The sequence below is a fragment of the Aegilops tauschii genome, chromosome 1 (genome assembly GCF_002575655.3).
Source record: "Aegilops tauschii subsp. strangulata cultivar AL8/78 chromosome 1, Aet v6.0, whole genome shotgun sequence".
NCBI lineage: Eukaryota > Viridiplantae > Streptophyta > Magnoliopsida > Poales > Poaceae > Aegilops > Aegilops tauschii.
In genome coordinates, this window is record NC_053035.3 from 405,724,902 (window position 1) to 405,745,167 (window position 20,266).

At 47.1% G+C, this 20,266-nt stretch overlaps 1 long non-coding RNA gene across 1 annotated transcript; it reads left to right on the forward strand.

Annotated features, from left to right (window-relative positions):
• The first annotated feature begins 7,085 nt into the window (after positions 1–7,085).
• Positions 7,086–10,814, forward strand: LOC109743138 (uncharacterized). The gene is made up of 2 exons (XR_002227997.4): positions 7,086–7,399; positions 10,466–10,814. It is a non-coding gene; the product is annotated as an uncharacterized lncRNA (long non-coding RNA).
• Positions 10,815–20,266: the final 9,452 nt, after the last annotated feature.

The following is a 20,266-nucleotide window of genomic DNA, read 5'->3' on the forward strand; positions in this document are numbered from 1 at the left end:
TTAACATGAGATTAAAATTATTGGTAAACATTACTATCTTCATTTGAAAATGACATGATCATCCATAGAGACAAATAGCTCCTGGTAGCATATACACTTATACTCACAAAATATACTTAATTAGAACTCTTAAGAAACGTGTTCTTTTTCCATAATCTAAATCTTCATATAATATATGTGCTTGTAATTTAATACAAAAAATCTTTCAGGTGCAAAAGAAAAATAATTATTGCTCTAAATATATGAAAACCTTAGCACTAAATTTTGTTCATTTTACATGAAGTGAAAACTCGTTTTTCTTGCAAAAATATTATAAGCACAAAAGGACTTGAACATCCTGTTAGTGATGCCGCATTCTCGCTGCCATGCTTTGTCGCTATCTACTTCTCAGCCACGGTCATTGCAATCATGGTGTCCTCTACCTAAAACCACGCCATCACATCCTCAACCAAAGCCGAGCACCGGCTCCTGAATTTATGCAACACATGGCTTAGGGTGGCGTGTTGTAGGTGAGGCACATCGTGCCCATCAAGGAACATGCATGTGGTGTATATCTAGTACCATGGCTGATTTTATCAGTTTGTTGCTATGGAAGACAAAAGAGAAAATAATGTGAAACTGAATAATTTTTCAGAAATCCTATATTGCAAACAACATGTGCATCGTGAATGAACAAAGCACACTGAAATATGTTACCACTTCATCAAAGAGAAGTTGGATGAAGGAAGTACTTTCATGATGTATGTGAACTAATCCCCTAGCAAAGAAAAAATATGTATGCTTATGAAATCAGTCGGTACATAACTACATATTCTTACTACCTTCTACCGTATAAACTTATTTCGGTCTTTCGCAGTAGCAGGATAGCCATCCCGTCTTTTTGAAGAAAAAAACACACACAGGCATGACAATGTTTCACAACAAAAGCAAGAATCATCGTATTCCGCTTATGCATTTTATTTCATTTTGGTGTACATATTTTTGTTTCCAAAAGTTTTCCTGGCAATTCCTATTTGATATCTTATGTGTTGTTAGTTTACCACCATTATCTGACTATGTTATAAGCTATTAGGCTCCTTCTGAACCTTGCGTAGCCATAGTGTTATCAAGTTTTTTCCCATACAAATGTGCCGATTATGGGCATGCTGCAGCAAATTCGCAGTTGTACCTTACCATTGTTGAAACAAGTATTTCTACAAGCAGATTATTAAAACTAATGATTATCTTAAAGCACTATGTTAGGATTTGGTGCGATGTCTGTTTGGTATTAGGCTCGGACATTTGGCACCCCTTCATGAAGAGGATATGAGTAGCGACAGGTGTGTTGCTAAGATGGTGGCTTCAGGCATACTGATGTATTACTTTGTAAGGTTCTTGTGAATAATTAATAATATGGCTGCGTGCATCGCCCAGATGCAGAGGTCGAGGGTATATCCTCCTTTTCAAAAAAAATCTTAAAGAACTATGAATTGGCTGGCGTCATGGAGATTACAGGTTCGGAACCTCTCATAAAGATGTAGATTGTCATTGACATCAGATAAGGTGGTTTTGCTTAATTACCAACGACGCAATTGTCTGCTCCATCATACGTGCACACATATATGGTTCCAAGATGGCAAACTATAGGCATATAAACAAAGAACTTAAAGTGTATATATATTATATGAAGCATACGGAACCATGTCATGTGAATAACCCTCATGACTATCAAAGAGAGATAAATATATATGCAATGCATGAGTATTAGCTAGAAAGGACTCCCAGAATATTACACATAAATGGTTCGTAATTGAACTTATGAATCTCACGATATCAAATATTTCACCTATCCAAGAAAGGAGATATCTCAGTAGTGCCAACAAATAAAAAAACGTTTCATTAAACTATATTTACTTGTTAATAAAACAAAGTAGAAGATAGATCAAATACAAAATCATCCTACATAGTCAGGACTGAAGGGTAAGCAAGAAGCTAATTACTTGTGACGTAATTTACCTCAGACCTACAAAAGAGAAGAAAAACAAATACCGTGAGATGTACATAGAACCATATGGCTTAGGTACTCATTGTACTTAAGCCAGGTGGACTAGCTGAAGCAATCAGAATTCTTGATGATTGAAGCTACTAATTACTAAGCTCCGTCCAGTCCAGGCAAAATAAAATTGGACAATCTGAGATTTGTTTTTTAGACTACTACATGTTTATCAGCAAAGAGAGTGAACACCAGTAGTAGTGCTTGAGAAACATTTAGCTAAAATTCTCTTGTATGCAAATTTGCGAGAATCCCATCAGTTCTTGTGACATGGAAGGGAAACATAGATGATATGATATCTATGAATAATAATAGATTAACTAATTAATTCGGTAAATAATACTATCCAACTACCAAGTAAAGACAGTTTACCACCATATCTATTATTTGAGAAATGTCATGCCCAATATACCACTTTTAGTATTCTCTGCGGGTTTGACTAAACACTAACAATTGGAATTTTAATAGCCATGAAATCTGGAGATGTTCAAAGAAGAACAATGAGCTGACATTATCAGTATTAATTAAGTGAGATCTGTGTGGCTGCGAAAAAGCCTAGAAGATTTTAGGAATCCTCAAATACAATCCCTTTCACAAGTTAACTAACAATTAAATTTGCAGGTGCTTTTCGGGATGGGTTACAGAAGCATGCGGATAATCAGGCTAAAAACAGGAATCTGTGTGCCTTTGGATTATGTGAGTAGACTAAAGTTTCCCGTGTGCTGTTATTACTCATGAACTGATAACAGACTGAGGTACTGCTTAAAGGATGTTCGTTTAAGTTACTGATGCTGTATTCGACTATTCTTATAGATATAGAACAAGATTCTATTCACAACAAGCTGGGTTCAAAATATCACCCGGATATCTATGAAGATTTTCTGTAGTGTGGATGTTCTATTATCATTTACATGTGTTGAAATTCTTTTTATGAAGATCCTCCACAATTCTCGAGCTTACATAGCCTATATATACATGCATTTGTGTAATCTGAGATATTCCTATAGTAATCTGGCAAAAACTGTAGAAATCATCAAGAAAGATAGGCTTTTCTGTTCATAGAGGGTCTCTAAAACAGTTCCTAATTATTTCATGTCATTCTTAGAATATATAGTTACCTGGAATCAGTTGATGTGGCATCTGTGTGTTTAGGATATTTCTTATTGCCTGATGCTACATCAGACGCATTCAGATTTTCCCATCTGCAACTCATTTGCCTCTGTTGCTAATAAAATGTGCATTATACTTGCCCTGTTATGAAGGGAAAATACGCGTATTTGTCAGGCTAGTATTTAGTGTTGGCGCAAACCCAGAAACCATATGCACAAAGAAACTCAACTCGAACACAAACTCGGAGCAATGGCGACGAACGCCGCGGCCGGCGATGCGGCCTGTATCTTGGCAACCTTTATTCACTGGGTTTTGGCACAACTCAACGACCGCATCGTCTATGCTTTATACACGCAGCGCCCACGCGTGCCTGACCCCACGCACGCATCACACGGCCACCACTACCGGCCACTAACTCAAGGCCGCTAACTACCAATGCATGCACTAACAACCCGCTAGCCAACTACATGCACGGCCACCCTTGTAGCTAACTACCTAGCCAAACACACACGCACGCCCGCCACGACGCCCGCCACGACCAGCGTGCACGCACACACTGATCGCCATGGCCTCCGTGTCGTATTCCTAACAGTTAGCTACAATGGCCTTACCATTAGTGCAGTGCGACAGTATGTATTGTTAAATTCTTATGCTAACAGTAATATATTTTGATCCTTATCTATGGTACAGAAGATATGTTCAAGATTGAAGTTAATTGCTTGTTTGTATTAACCAACTTTTCATTGCATCTGAGAATAAACATGATATCAATGTCATAAAATTGTAGAAAGCAAAACAGAAGTTCTGTAAAAAATAGGACGACAAATTTGCTGATCAAAATTTTAGCTAGGTTGAAGGAATATGCATAACCATAAAATTCACTTGAGAAATAACCTCACAACGATTAAAGTGTGGAGCACTTCTATGTACTTTTGGGAGGCCTTCCAACACCCGCAACCCAGCACAGAAGACCCCCCCCCCCCCCCCCCCCCCCCGCCTCCCCAAAAGTAACGCAAAGTTCTACTATAGGCCGAGCTACACGATACCCCATATCCCTACCGTCAGTTTGCTTTGTGATCTGTGCGTCCAAAAGTAACGGCCACCAACCATAGCCTCGCCCAGCCACCGCCCATAAAACCAAAATAGGAGAGGGGGAAAAGCTCTACGGGAACATCATGATATCCTGGGAGTAGGCCCATACAGATCTAATCCGTGGGGCACGCATTGACAAATGGGCCCATAACCGCCCCAGCCCCGGAACCACTAGAGAACAAGCATTCAGGGGAGCTTAGGAACTCTAAGGCATGCTTGAGCTCGCGTTGTTCCCCTTCTCGTTTCTTGTATCCATATCTCTTGCTAGCTGTTGCATTTCTGTTAGGAAAATAATGGAAATGGGGAAAGCTCGCTAAAAGAAGCTTATTAGGCTCCTGGCACGTCTCTATCACATCGATGATTTGTTGTCTTCTTCGGTGAGAGATTGTACTATGCTAGAATAGAGGCATCAAAACGTATTTTAGGACGGTCCCAAGTACCCCTCTCAAATGGATCTTTCTCAAGTTCGTATTTGCGGTTATAACTGAAATTCTCTTTCATCCTCATCGCTTAAAAAAGTCAACCAAGTTGTTGATAGTTAACAAAAGTTTAATGGTTTCACCTTTATAGTTCTGCAAAATGGAAAGTGTCTTTTCCTATTGAGAGGCATTCCATGTCGTTTGTTGGCCAATGGATTTGTCACCTCTCAGCTTGATCAAATGGTGGCTTTCCAATCCAAGTTTTTTTAAATTTGTTTTCTATTATTAAGTTATGTATCTGATGAGATAACCACAAGAGAGAAAAAGAAAATAAAAAGTATTCCTTAAGGATGGACAAATTTAATCAGCATGTTTTGTGACTATATATTTATGAAAAATCCTACCATTATATCATAAAAAACATATGGTGCGGCAACACATCATTGTAATGGTGTGGTAGATTTTTAAATGCGCGATGGCAACCTTTTTTTGGTGGGCGGGGCGCTCGCAACCTTGAGAACGAAGAAAAAATCGCCATGTTTCTTTGGAATTCCTTATCACCGTCGAGTCCAATTTTGAATCAAACTCAGGAGACACAAAATATGTTGAGTTTCCGACAGAGTGAACTCGGCAAAGTTTAGGAACACAGCACAAAACCAGATTCTAGTAGCGGAAGGAAATTTGAAAGAAAGTTTGGGCATGAAAATTCTCATTTTCATTCATGAATGAGCGACAATGTGTGGGCTAATGATAGCGATAAATCTATAGACGCGCCTGAGGGATACGCGTGGGTAGGGGGCCTGACGGGTGCGAGACGAGTGATGCGCTTGGGCATGGCCTACATGTGAATTTTCCAAAAGATCATTGCAGCTCAAGGGTAAAATTATCCAAACCAGGCAAATAAATCGTCCAATTGGTATATGCTCCTAATCTGATATGCTACATAAATATAAATGAATAAATGAAGTAGTTAGAGGAAGAACTTTTTATCGATCTTAGAGAGCATCTACAACCGGACTTGCCAAATCCAGCACAGCGGACAGTGACAGGGTTGTCCCCAAATTGGCGCATCCACAGCCGCGTATCTCATAACCATACCCCTATATCCATACAAGATCATACAACATACTACGTAGATCACCAAACGACCAAAATCGATAGAAACTGGACATATAACCGATTGCAAACGGGCATAATTCGCATAAACATCACCGAAAGATCACACAATGGTCACAATTCACACAGTTCAACCGTCTGGCAAATTCTAACTAGATAGTAGGAGCTAGATTATCTAAACGGAGAGAGGGACGAGCTTCACCACTTTCTCGCCGGCCCTTTGCCCTTTCGGTCACCAGCGCTGCGGTATACGCCCGCAGCAAGGAGGTGGGTCGTCGTCGGAGCCGTCGTTGTCGTCGCTGTCATCGGAGAAGGAAGTGTTGATGATGATGTAGCCCTTCAAGCATCGGACGATGCGGTCTTGCTTCCCCTTCAGCTTGGCCACCCTCGCCACCTCCCACCTGGACTACTCAATGCAGAGCCGGACCGCCTTGGCATTGATCCTCCGGAGCCACCGGGCGTCCATCTCCACTGCCGTAAGTGATCGGCGGTACACCCACTGGAGGACACGCTCATCCTCGTCGGGCACCGCTGGCATCACGCGGTGGCGGGCGGAGGAATGCGCAGCCGCTCCAACACGGCCCTCATTTCCCTTGCCCTCTGCCTCCCGCGGCAGGCGGCACGCCCCTCCGATTCCGGAGTGCGCATCCGTGGTGCCGGTGGAGCGGGCACTAGAACCCACCGCTGCCCACGTGGAGTAGCGGCCGGAGGTGGAGGAGGCCAACGGACGGGCGGCGCCGATTGAACCGCCCTCACAGATCCGCCCGCGGGGCGGGAAGGCCCGGCGAAGGCGCTATGGCCGCAGGCGACAAGCTGGCATCACACCTGAACCAGAGCTGTCGCCCGTGTCCACCCCCGAGCGCTCCACCGCGATGCCGAGGGCCAGCTCGTCCTCGTCTCCGGCACCATCGCGGAGGAAGGCGTTCGAGTCGTCGTCGCTGGAGCCGTGGAGTGGTTGCCGGTGCTGGATATGGTCGTCGGCGCTCAGGAGTTGACGGATTGGAGCAAGGGGGAGTGGAGTGAAGTGAAGTGAGGCTAGGTTTGATCTTGATGGGGATTTGTGGGGTCGCGGTGGGCGGAGATGAGCCGGGCGAACATGATGGACGCGCTCGGTCCGCCTCATATCCGACCTACATTTGGGCTAGATATGACGAGTGTCGGTCAGCCCTGGTGTTTGAGGCCGGTTTAAGGCGTCCGCTTCGATAGGTTTTTTACGATCGGTCAGTGACCGGCCCGCCCACCTGGGCGTTTGAGACGGGATTGAACGTCCGGGTGTAGATGCTCTTAGCTAGCAAGGTGGGTCTCGATGCATATGTCGGTAAATATGTTGCAGTTAAAGGACTTAGAGCGTGAAATGGAAATGTAGAGTCAGAGTGTCGGTACACAGATCGTGTGAGACGCCTGCTAAATTCCCCTCACTGCTACTCGTCCTCTCCCGACTACAAACCTAACACCCAAAATCCTCAAAAATCTATTCGGCGGCCGTACCAACACCCAAAATCCTCCAAAATCTATACGGCGGCCGCACCGCAGGCACACGCGACGATGCCGCCGAGGCTGGTGCGGGAGCTGGGCGAGATGGAGGAGCTCGTGGAGGAGACCCTCACCCGCCTCCCGCCGGACGAGCCAGGTAATCTCCTCCGCGCCTCCCTCGTCTGCAAGCCATGGCGCGGCCTCCTCGCCAGCCACGGCTTCCGCCGCCGCTACGGCGACTTCCACGGCTTCTTGCCTGTCGGAGATTCTTCTGCCGGAAGAAGAGGTCGAGCGTGCCAGCAACAATCCTATCCTCATGGTGGGGGAAGATGGCAGGCTGGGGATCGCACACCTGTTCCTCTCCGTCTGGTGGAGGGAGGTGGATCCCGATGGAGTAGCGTCGTGGACGCAACGGATAGACATCGACCTCAAGACTGATCTTTTTCCCCTTGGCAATTTTTCGATACCACCAGAGTTGGGTGGCTCTGTCGAGGGCACTGGCATCATTTTTGTAATCTCAAGAGTTGGCACCTACATGATTGATCTCAAGTCACAAAGCTCGAAGAAGCTCTCGAGCAAGCTGTATCAACATCCAAATGTTAGATGGTCCCTCTCACTACCGGAATCGCGCCCTATGCCGACGGCCAGGGCCCCTGGGGTAGCAATGCCACCCAAGCGTCGCATCGGGCCCTCATACATGCGGGGTGCTGTGGTGGCATGTTCCAAGAGGCGGCACGCGTCTCCGGGGTGTGCCCCCCTCACGGACGGCGACGCCGCCGGCACCTGGAGGGGGGAAACGGGCGCGTCGGGTCTACACGGAGGGGATCTTGCCGTGGGTCTGGCCCGGATGTTGCTCCAAAGTGTTTCTATGGACTGACCTAACACAACCGGGTGGATAGGTCCACTGCTCAAAGCCGGTCCGTGCAAAGTCAAAGGGCTAGATCCCGTGGTCAAACGCTACAGGGTTAGGCGGGACGGGGGCTCTGGGGGGTAGCAATGCCACCCGAGCGTCGCACCGGGCCCTCATACATGTGGGGTGGTGTGGTGGCATGTCCGAAGAGGCGGCACGCGTCTCCGGGGTGTGCCCCCCCACACGGACGGTGCCGCCGCCGGCACCTGGAGGGGGGAAACGGGCGCGTCGGGTCTACACGGAGGGGATCTTGCCGTGGGTCTGGCCCGGATGTTGCTCCAAAGTGTTCTCATGGACTGGCCTAACACAACCGGGTGGATAGGTCCACTGCTCAAAGCCTGTCCGTGCAAAGTCAAAGGGCTAGATCCCGTGGTCAAACGCTACAGGGTTAGGCGGGACGGGGGCCCTGGGGGGTAGCAATGCCACCCGAGCGTCGCACCGGGCCCTCATACATGCGGGGTGGTGTGGTCGCATGTCCCAAGAGGCGGCACGCGTCTCCGGCGTGTGCCCCCCTCACGGACGGCGCCGCCGCCGGCACCTGGAGGGGGAAACGGACGCGTCGGGTCTACACGGAGGGGATCTTGCCGTGGGTCTGGCCCGGATGTTGCTCCAAAGTGTTCTTATGGACTGGCCTAACACAACCGGGTGGATAGGTCCACTGCTCAAAGCCCGTCCGTGCAAAGTCAAAGGGCTAGATCCCGTGGTCAAACGCTACAGGGTTAGGCGGGACGGGGGCCCTGGGGGGTAGCAATGCCACCCGAGCGTCGCACCGGGCCCTCATACATGCGGGGTGGTGTGGTCGCATGTCCCAAGAGGCGGCACGCGTCTCCGGCGTGTGCCCCCCTCACGGACGGCGCCGCCGCCGGCACCTGGAGGGGGAAACGGACGCGTCGGGTCTACACGGAGGGGATCTTGCCGTGGGTCTGGCCCGGATGTTGCTCCAAAATGTTCCTATGGGCTGACCTACCACAACCGGGTGGATAGGTCCACTGCTCAAAGCCCGTCCGTGCAAAGTCAAAGGGCTAGATCCCGTGGTCAAACGCTACAGGGTTAGGCGGGACGGGGGCCCTGGGGGGTAGCAATGCCACCCGAGCGTCGCACCGGGCCCTCATACATGCGGGGTAGTGTGGTGGCATGTCCGAAGAGGCGGCACGCGTCTCCGGGGTGTGCCCCCATCCAAGTGACGGCGGCACTGCCTTGCGTGCAGGGGGCACACCGCGGAGCCCCAAGACGGGCGTCTACGCATGCCTGAACACTTTCACATATGCATCGGGACCCGTGCGATGTTTCGGTGACATAGCTACACCCCGAATCCCCCCACCAACTAGAATTTCCTCCGCGTCGACCGTTTCCCCCCTTCGTGACACGGCGATAGCGACGTTCGTAACGGGGGGCAATCGATATACAATCAGGGTATGTTTTTTTAGATAAGGCATAATTATCTTATGCAAAAACAAAAACTAAAATATAAATGAGAAAATAAAGTAAAAATAAAAAAATAATATGCCGACGGCGAGGCCGTCGGCATACCTGTGCACACACGGAGGTGCAGTCCCACGGATCGATGACGTGGCATGGCGCACGGATCGATGAGGTGGCAGAGGGGCCTATACCGACGGCTACACCGTAGGCATATATTTGCCATAGGTAGTATAAAGTGAAATTTAAAATAAAACTAAAAAAATGTATGCCGATGGCTAGGCCGTCGTCATATCTGTGCACACACGGAGGTGCAGTCCCACGGATCGATGACGTGGCATAGCACACGGATCGATGACGTGGCAGAGGGGTATGGGCCAGGTCTATGCCGACGGCATAGCCGTCGGCATAGGGCTGGCACGGGTATGCCGACGGCCGCCGTTACCACCCGTCGGCGTAGGCTCAACGTCGTCAAACGGTCAGCGCTGACGGCAAGGGCTATGCCGACGGCCGCTCCTATGCCGACGGGCCCCGTAGGCGTACCTCGAGCGGTCCCGACGGCCTCGTATATGCCGACGGCTTTTCTACGCCTACGGCCTGCCCTTGGCCGTCGGCATAGCGGCATTTATGCCGACGGGTGCCGTCGGCATAGATTTGGCCGTCGGCAAACGAAGTTTTTCTGGTAGTGTCTTTCCCTATGTTAGCTTCTACTATCCACCAGGTACTACCTGAATAGCTTAAGTATGTTTATATGTTCTCTCCTAGTTTTAATTTTTGTGTAAGTGTTTTTTCACTGTAACACATTTCAGTTAGTGTCACAGATAAAAGTAGTGAGTGTCTAATCATACCATAAGATGATTTCTCATCCTACTGAATAATTGTTTCTTTGTTTAGCGGCAGCTGGTGTTGTGGCTGAAGCATCAAGTGAAGCTCGACACGTCAATGAGGAAGCATAACTCTCAAGCAATGGAAGTTCATCAGTTTGCTGTTTTGGTGTTGGCTTTGGTTTGATTTTCAAGTTTGATGGGTGATGGGAGTGTAGTGTGAGTTGGATGGGTGATGGGAGAGTTGTGTTATGTCTTGTTAATTAAGAACCCGTCTCTAATTTTTATAGCTGTGCTATTGATGTTTTAGTTGTTCAAACCCTGATTTCATTAAGCAGGGGAAAGTTGCCTTTTGTGTAAAATTTGGCTGCAAGTTGTATGCATAATTGTACATTTCTCTATAAAGAAAGTTGTATGCATATTGCTGTGCATGGATCACACTATAATCTAATAATAACCCTCCCAGCTATGACACCCTCACAGATGTGAAGCTTGCTCACATGCCTGGCTGAGGATCAGTGGTGGCGTCTTTTTGCCTCTTGTATCTCCAGCTATAAGCATGACTTGTGCTGATCTGGGAAAGAAGAGAAGATGACGAATCTAGGGGAAGTGTTTGGTCAAGAAGAAGAAGATCAAGGTGATTTTCTCTCTCGCCAACAAAATCAAGTTTCACTACTGGAATTCTGGGCTACGCCGAGTGCCACGGACACTCGGCAAAGGGCCGAAAACCGCCGGCAAAGCCTTTGCCGAGTGTCACCCTCGGCGAAAGCCACCCGGCATACACCTCTTCGGCAAATAGGAGTTTGCCGAGAGCCAGAACACGGGCACTCGGCAAAGGCTTAGCCGAGAGCCAAACAGTACCACTCGGCAAAATAAAGTAGCTAATGGATAGCACACGGTGCCGGCGGTTCCTGACATGTGGGACCAGGGGAACAGGCCGAGGGCCTTCTTTGCCGAGTGCCACTTTCGGCAAAGAGAGCCAGTAGGTGGCTGACACGTGTTAGCTGCTGACATGTGGGACCAGGCGAACAGGCCGAGGGCCAACTTTGCCGAGAGCAACTCTCGGCAAAGCCACCCAGTAGGTGGCTGACACGTGTCAGCTACTGACATGTGGGACCAGGCGAACAGGCCGAGGGCCAGCTTTGCCGAGAGCCACTCTCGGCAAATCCACCCAGTAGGTGGCTGACACGTGTCAGCTCCTGACACGTGGGACCAGGCGAACAGGCCGAGGGCCAGCTTTGCCGAGAGCCACTCTCGGCAAATCCACCCAGTAGGTGGCTGACACATGTCAGCTCTTGACATGTGGGACCAGGCGAACAGGCCGAGGGCCAGCTTTTCCAAGAGCCTCTCTCGGCAAAGCCACCCAGTAGGTGGCTGACATGTGTCAGCTCCTGACATGTGGGACCAGGCGAACAGGCCGAGGGCCAGCTTTGCCGAGAGCCCCTCTCGAAAAAGCCACCCAGTAGGTGGCTGACACGTGTCAGCTCCTGACATGTGGGACTAGGCGAACAAGCCGAGGGCCATCTTGGCCGAGAGCCCCTCTCGGCAAAGAGAACCACTAGGAGGCTGACACGTGTCACCTCCTGACATGTGGGACCACGAGAGCAGGCCGAGGTCCAACTTTGCCGAGAGCCACCCTCGGCAATCCTTTTCCCTTTACCGAGAGCCCTCTCGGTAAAGTTGTCAGGGGCACCACAGGTTATTATCCTTTACCGAGAGGCCTCTCGGTAAAGGTGTCAGGTTCTACTGGTTGGTACATGTTTACCGAGAGGCCTCTCGGTAAAGGGTGCATTATGGTCCAGTTTCACAGTTATTACCGAGAGCCACCCTCGGTAATGGTGTGCCCAGGAGCCTTTTTTTTCCTGTTTCTGTTTCTTTCCTGCAGTGAAACATATACAGCAGCAGCATATAGTTCATCACACATAGAACATGTCACATATAGGCATCATTGAACAAAAGAAGCAATGATTCTGAAAAGCATTCCACATAAAAGCAATAGTGCATAAAAGGTGAAATAGTAGTGAAGACACTCGACTACCACAAGTTTACAAGTCTCAAGATGCAAGAGTTCTCAACATACAAGGAACAGTTTCTAACATAACATAACATGAAGTTCACGCGATTTTGGAGATCGGAGTGATAACATCAACATTAGAAGCTATCATTCTGTTTGCTGCCCTAACTCCATCAACCGGAGTGATAACAACAACATTAGAAGGCATTATTCCCTTTGCTGCCCTAACTCCACCAACTTGAGGTGGAACTACCGGAACATTGTTCGACCCTTGTGATGGGTTGAGCTGTGATGGATTGACCCAATAGTGAGATGAATGCATATGGTAATGCCGAAAATGGTGATAGAAATAGTTTAAACGAAACTCACAATGTTCCACTCTGGCGTCGGTGGCATCTCTCGCACTGGTTGGCCTTGCATGGAATAAAGATTGGCCACCATATGTTGTAAGGACTTCACTAGATCATCTTGTGCCTTCAGCTTGGCCCGGTTTTCATCTCGTTCTTTCTCGGTGTCAATCAGTTGAGTCTACAATATGGCAATGCAAATGTCATTCATGTTGAAATGCAAATATGCAGGACCATGAAGGATCAATGAAGAAGCACTGACCTGAATATCCTCAATAATGCTCACGGAATGTGGTACGTGACGCTCTACGGTAGGAGTAGAGCCAGTACTCATAGCACGGAGCGTGTTGACTCTCGGAAGGGAGGAGGTTATGACAGAATCGAGGTGAACCGCCATCCGGCCATTCGGTCTACCGCCTGCCACGGCAATGGCCACAAGAGGGTCAAACGGTAGCACGTGAGGATCAGCGTCAGGCCCGTACGTCTCCTTCAATTTTTTGGTGTAGTTCTCTCCATCTGACCGGGCTTTAGAGCTGATCCAGTCCCTCTCCGGGTGGAGAGGGTCCTTGTCCTTGTCGTCTTTGGTACGTTTGATGGTCCATGCCTCGAAGTAAGTGATATCCTTGCCAGTGTCTTCTTTCTGCAAAAGAAAGCGATCCAAACAATCAAGGGAATGCACACAAATGAAAGAGAACATGATGAAAAGGATGTGGTTGCCTACATGTTTTGAGATGACACCTGGGATGGTGAGGTTGCCTTGACGGTGTCCTCGACCCCCCATCAACTTACGCCGTTCAGATATTACTTTGTGTTCATCCTGCCACCCTGGATCTGTCCACCGTTCGACGATCTTCTCCCAGCACAGACGTTTGTCAGCGCACCACTAAGGAATCACCTGTAAATTAAACAAATACATCTTAGTAAGGATTCTAATTTTGCGGTAATGTAGGGAATAGCAAGCATCCATCGTCACTTGCCTTGAAGTAATTGTCCCGTGAAAGATGCGTCCCTCGAGCCTCCTGTTTGGAAATCCTATGGTTGAGATAGTCCGTGTGATACTTGACCACTAACCGGACGTGCTCCTCATAGTGCATGTCGTGGACTAGTTTCTTGGCAATATTCTCGACCACCACATTTGAACGATCCTTCTGACCCTCAACGCATGTATAGAAATCCTACAAACATGCATACATGTGAGAAGGGTTAAATCATGACTATGGCAAATTTAAACCTTTTGGTATTGACATTTAGGTGTTTGAAAGGACTTACCCAGAAATCGTTGACCACTCGCATGGCTCTGTTATCATAAACCCTCTGACGCATATCCAGGAAATCCGGTGCAAGTTTGTAGTGATCCCATGACCAAGCTGGCTCAAAGATACCGTTCGGTAAAGTGACCAGTCCAGGATAATTTAACCTACAAAGACCCCCAATGATGCCACTCGGCGACCGTGGCAGACGCCTCTCACCACCTTTTACTAAGCTTCTGCATTTCGAAGAGTGAAGTCATATTATATGTGAGGAAATGACAAAAGGTACAATTTATATGGGATGAGTCGAGATAACCACTTACTTCTCTCCCATTGGTTTAATCAACACGTCTCTATGCACATATGGACGTCTTGGAAGCTTTGAAGGACCACGCAGCCACACTTTCCCACCGGAAGTAGTGCTGATAGTCGAACCGCTCTGTTGCGAACCGCTCACCTCGTGGTGCTCTGTCACCCATGAGGGTCCATCCCCACCCTTAGAAACCTGACGAACAACCAGCCTCCTCTCGGCGGCGTCGTCCTCCACCACCTCCTCCTCATCCTCCACCACCTCCTCCGCAAAATCCTCCTCGTCCTCCTCCTCACACGCCTCATCCCCATCCTCTGTTTCCTCCTCCTGAGCTCGGTGAAGCACTGCATCAGAGGGTCGAGGAGAAGAAAGAGGTGCTCTACTCTGGGCTGCTTTACGTACTCCTCCTCCTGCCTCACATACTCCCCCTCCTCGTCTGCCTCCTCCTCCTGCCTCACCTACTCCCCCTCCTCGTTCCGCCTCCTCGTCCGCCTCCTCCTCCTGCCTCACCTACTCCCCCTCCTCGTCCGCCTCCTCCTCCTGCCTCACCTACTCCCCCTCCTCGTCCGCCTCCTCGTCCGCCTCCTCCTTCTGCCTCACCTACTCCCCCTCCTCGTCCGCCTCCTCCTCCTGCCTCACCTACTCCCCCTCCTCGTCCGCCTCCTCGTCCGCCTCCTCCTCCTGCCTCACCTACCCCCCTCCTCGTCCGCCTCCTACTCCTCCCCCCATGGTACTCGACCTTGTTTCACACGTTTTGCCGGACGGGTGTCTAGACATGCCAATCCTTTGGCCTTCTTGGCGGTTGTGGCAACCGATGAAGGAGCGGCCACCGCTTTCACCGGTCGAGCAGGTTGATCATTGTATAGATCATTCACTTTTTTCAAACTTTCCTTTGGAATCTTCTTGCTACCTGTCATGTTTCAATCACCTGATACGAAGAAGAACAAACCAATTAGTACAGATGATACAACTTGATGTAAATACAATAAATATATCACATATGAAGAATAAATGGAATTGTCACAATAATACATATAGTTGTTACACACACAAATACATAGAGTTGTTGCACACACGAATACATAGAGTTGTTGCACACACGAATACATAGAGTTGTTACACACACGAATACATAGAGTTGTGACACACATACATAGAGTTCCCACACGATTACATGGAGTTGTTAGAAATAAGGGTCAATATTAGGTGCAACATTTGGATCAGGGCTTTCATCATCGCTATCACGCCCATTCATACATTCATCCTCGAAGTCTTCAGGGGGGCCCTCATCCTCATCTAGCCCCATGTGCCATCGCATAAGTAATGCCAAATCTCGAGGGTCAGAAACATCCTCGTATTCGTCCTCTGCATTATCTACTTCCATGTCATCCATGGCCTCATGTTCCATAGCCTCATGTTCGTGATGCACGCCATCATCTTCCTTTGCATCATCTTCGTCTTCGTCAGTGTCTGCTTCTTGAAAGAACTCTCCCTCGTATGTGTTAGGGTTTATATGGTAATCGTCCTTGTTTGGGGTAGGTACCTTGATACGTGGGGGTACCTTGTACACGACATCCCACTTCAAGAGATCGATATATTCCGTAGATGTGCACGCGTATGGGAGAAAAAACACTTGTGTAGCATGTTGAGCCATAATATAGACATCATTTCCTGCATATTTCGATGCTCGTTCAACTTCGACAAAGCCAATACTAGGGGTTCGTCTCACTTTCTCAGGATTGAGCCAGCTGCATCTGAATACGATGGGCTTCACTCCTTGTAAACCACAATACTGCAACTCATAAATTTCTTCGATGGTTCCATAGTAGTGACGTCCATCTGTCCCTAGACAATAGACCCCACTATTTATTGACCTTCGGTTGGGCCTCTCACGCGTGTGTTTATCAGTGTGGAAGCGATACCCATTCATGTCGTAAGCCTTAAATGACTTGGCCTCATATTCAAAACCTTTGGCTACTTCCCTCACTTTGGCGTCCATATCAACCTCCTGATATGCCTACAAGATTAATAGGAGATTGTCTGGTTCATTAGTGGAAGCATTATAGGCAAGTAAGATCAACTTGAAGTAACATAAAGTTAGAAAAGTTACTTTTCTTGAGAACCAAGAAATGAAACCGCCATCAGCATTGGTATCTTCAAGAAGGTCTGCTGATTCTTCGTCGCTAGGAGGCCGTGGTAGCTTCCAGAATTCGTTCTGGAATTCCCTAGAAATAGGAAGAATTCGAGTTAGAACTCAAGACTAGTCAGTAGTTGTCAATAAAGGTGTTCTACACTTACTTTATGTACGGTTGCACTTCTTCCATGTTGGTCAAGACATAGATCTTAATAGTCGACCACTCAGTAGGTGAAAAGTTCTTGGGCTTCGGTCCACTTGCTTTGCCACCTTGGCCTTCGAAGAGGCTAAGGTCGGAAACATTACTGGTGGGTTCTTCATTGTAACGAGGAGCTGGATTTAACCTAGTCTGAATACTGTCATGACAGTACTTTGTCGTGGTCATGGCCACCTCCTCGTTCAGGTATGCCTCGGCAATGGAGGCTTCAATGCGGGCTTTCACGGAGCCGCGGGACGCCTGTGCTGTCTTCGGCCACCCAGCTTGTCGGCCACCCGCGTCGTCCACACTCGTCGGCCTCACTATGCCATCGTGTCGTCGCCGCTCGTCGTCGCCACTCACCGTCGCAGCTCGCCAGTTGCAACACCGGCGTCCACTGGTCTGCCCCTTCCTATGCAGCAATGGCGAGGGCATCGGTTCCAGCATCCGCCGCAGCACCATTGGTGCATAGAAAACATCGTGTGCATCAACGGCTCGTCGCTGCAGCTTTTTCTCGTCGGTCTCTAGTTGAAGCTTTTCAAATAGATGGAGCTTTTGTGTCAACAATTGCAACTTTTTGCGTTTCCCTGTCGCCGGTTGAAGCTTCGTATATTGCCGATTGAAGCTTTTTTCATCACCGGTTGCAGCTCCCGCGGTTGCGTGGTGGCCGATCCTCGATTCCCGTCGTCTCCGGTTGAAGCTTTCGACAATACTAGTTGTAACATTATCGATCGCCAGTTGCAACTTTTAGTATTGCGCAGTGGCAGACCCAACTTTCTCGTCACTGGTCGTAGCTTTTCTCGTCGCTGGTTGCAACATCGTCGTCTCTGGTCGTAGCTTTTCTCGTCGCCGGTTGCAACATCGTCGTCCCTGGGCATAGCTTTTCTCGTCTGCAACACCGGTGGCATCGGATGCGGCGGAGCGGGGGGGGGGGGGGGGGGGGGGTTTGTTGAGGAGGTGCGCGTGGGAGGCGGCGGCCTACTCGCCGGAGGAGAAACATGTGAGAAAAATGGGAAAGGGATTGCCCCCATGCTGAAGGGAGGGGAGGCCGATGACTTCATGACGGCCGGCAGACAATATCCGACAGGGGAAGCACACCGACTTGGAGGAACAGCGCGGATTTGGCCGGAGGCGCTTGGCGAGGGGGTGGGCAAAGGCTGTAGTCGCCATGAATGAGCTGCGATGCTTTTTCTATTGTGAAATAAAGAAGGAGAAAGAGATAAATATGCGCGCGTGTGAGAAGACGACCGCTCAAAGCATTCGACCCATGCACTGAACCGCAAGCGTTTTCAGAAATTATTTCTATTTTTTCCTATGGTTATTATGACAATTTGTATTACGCACATACCGCGAAAGCGGAGGAGCAAATGCAGACCATGCAACGCTATTGTGCCGACCATGTAAGACGGTCCTTCTAGTTTTATAAAAGTTATGCCCGTTTTCTCTCTCTATTGTGTTTCTTTCTTTTTTCATTTTTATTTTGAGGTTCATTTTTTAATTTTATTTTAAAATTTATGAATATTATTTGGAAAATTCATATTTTTTCTTCAAAATTGCGAACATTTTTAAATATTTTGTGAAGATTTTCATATTCATTAACATTTTTGAATCCAGTTTTTTTAAAATTTATGAACAAATTTAAAACTCGTGAATATTTTTGAGAATTCATGAATATATGTTTCATATTCGAGATTTTTTTAATTTCTAAAAAATATTTAAATTCGTGAATGTTTTTTACAATTTGTATTTTTTTTGAAAATTCACAAAATAACCGTGAGTTTTTTTAATGAATGTGTTTTAATAGAAACACCAAGCGAAATAAAATAAATAGTTTAAAACCATGCAGATTTATTTGCCAACGCAATATCCACTTGGCGCTACATGAGCCACGCCCATGTGCGCTTGCTCGCAATCCTAAGTGTTCTACTCCCGCTGTTCAGTTTTTTAACGTGTTGTAGACATCTCAGACAGCGTGCAAAATAGTTCAATTTTATTTGTCTGAACAACTTTAAAAGTGGATGGAGGGAGTATAAACTTTTAGAAAACATTTTAATAAAAAACCAACGCAAATAAAAAAAATGTATGCTGAAAAGACGATAAAGAAAAAAAGGCAACACTATACGAACATGGCGCTACATGGGGCGAGGGGAGTAATGCTACACACACGGGTGGGTTTTATGGATTAACGGGTTTTGATTATGTGCCAGTGTTTGATTAGAAATTAGAAGGGAGGCGGGGCCCACACCCATGAAAGTGGGGGGGGGGGGGGGGGGGGGGCTACTGCATGTTTGTTTGCTATCCTGCATGTTACACGTGGGACAGGACCTCTAAGATTTTATATTGTTACGGTGGGCTGATTCAATTTCGTTTTTGTCTCTGCTAGGTTGGGCTTTCGTAATGCTCGAGATGGTGGTGTTCTTATTCGCTGGCACTGGCTTGGCTTGATGCTCCATGTTTTACTTATTTTGAGAGGATTGTGAAATTGTTTGGCGTTTGGCGGTATTATTAATACACATTTTAGTCTCGGTGACGACCAGTAGTAATAATGTGAGCTCCGTTTTAGCCCACGGAAATAACCGACCACAAACACAATACACACACCGAGACGGCATTCCCTAAACGGCACCCGTTGCGCCCGCTATAGGCATCCGCGCAAACGGGTGCACACCTCTCCCTCCTTCACGCCTCTTCTTTGGGCCAGCCCATCGTCCCTTCTTTTTCTGTTGTAAAGCAAAAAAAGGCCGTTGGGCGGAAATCGAACACACGACCTCCTCTTCGTTCGACCCAACCACCAAGCACCCCACCACTCCTAGCTCATGTGTTCAAAAATATCTTCTTTACTTTTTTCTTCCATGTCTATTATTTTCGTTTTTCTTCTTTATTCAGAAGGGTTCTGTTTGATGTTTTTTTCTTCTTTTGTTCATTTGAATGAACTATTTTACAAATTGATGAACTTTTCCAAAATCGAAGAACTTTGTTCCAAATTTGATGAACACTTTTTTGAATTGGATGAACTTTTTTCCAAAATTGATGAACCTTTTTCAAATTCGATGAACTTTTTTTAAAATTCGATGCACTTGTTTCGAATTCGATGAACTTTTTCCAAATTTGATGAACTATTTTACAAAATCGATGAACTTTTTTCAAATCCGATGAACTCTTTTTCCAAAATTGATGAACATTTTTTGAATTTCTATGAACTTTTTAAATGACGATGAACTTTTTCCAAAATCGATGAACCTTTTTTCAAACTTTGATGAACTATTTTGAAATCCGTGAACTTTTTTCTCAAGATTTGTGAACTATTTTTGAAAATGGATTAACTTTTTTTCCAAAATCGATGAACCTTTTTTGCAAAATTTGATGAACTTTTTTTAAATCTGTGAACTTTTTCTCAAGATTTGTGAACTATTTTTCAAATGGATTAACTTTTTCCAAAATTGATGAACCTTTTTTCAAAATTTGATGAACTATTTTTTAAATGCTTGAACTTTTGTCTCAAGATTTGTGAACTATTTTTCAAAATGGATTAACTTTATCAAATTGCTGATTTTTTTCAAAATTTTATGTTTTTTTCTTCAAACCAATGTACGTTTTGTAAGTCATGATATTTTTCCAAA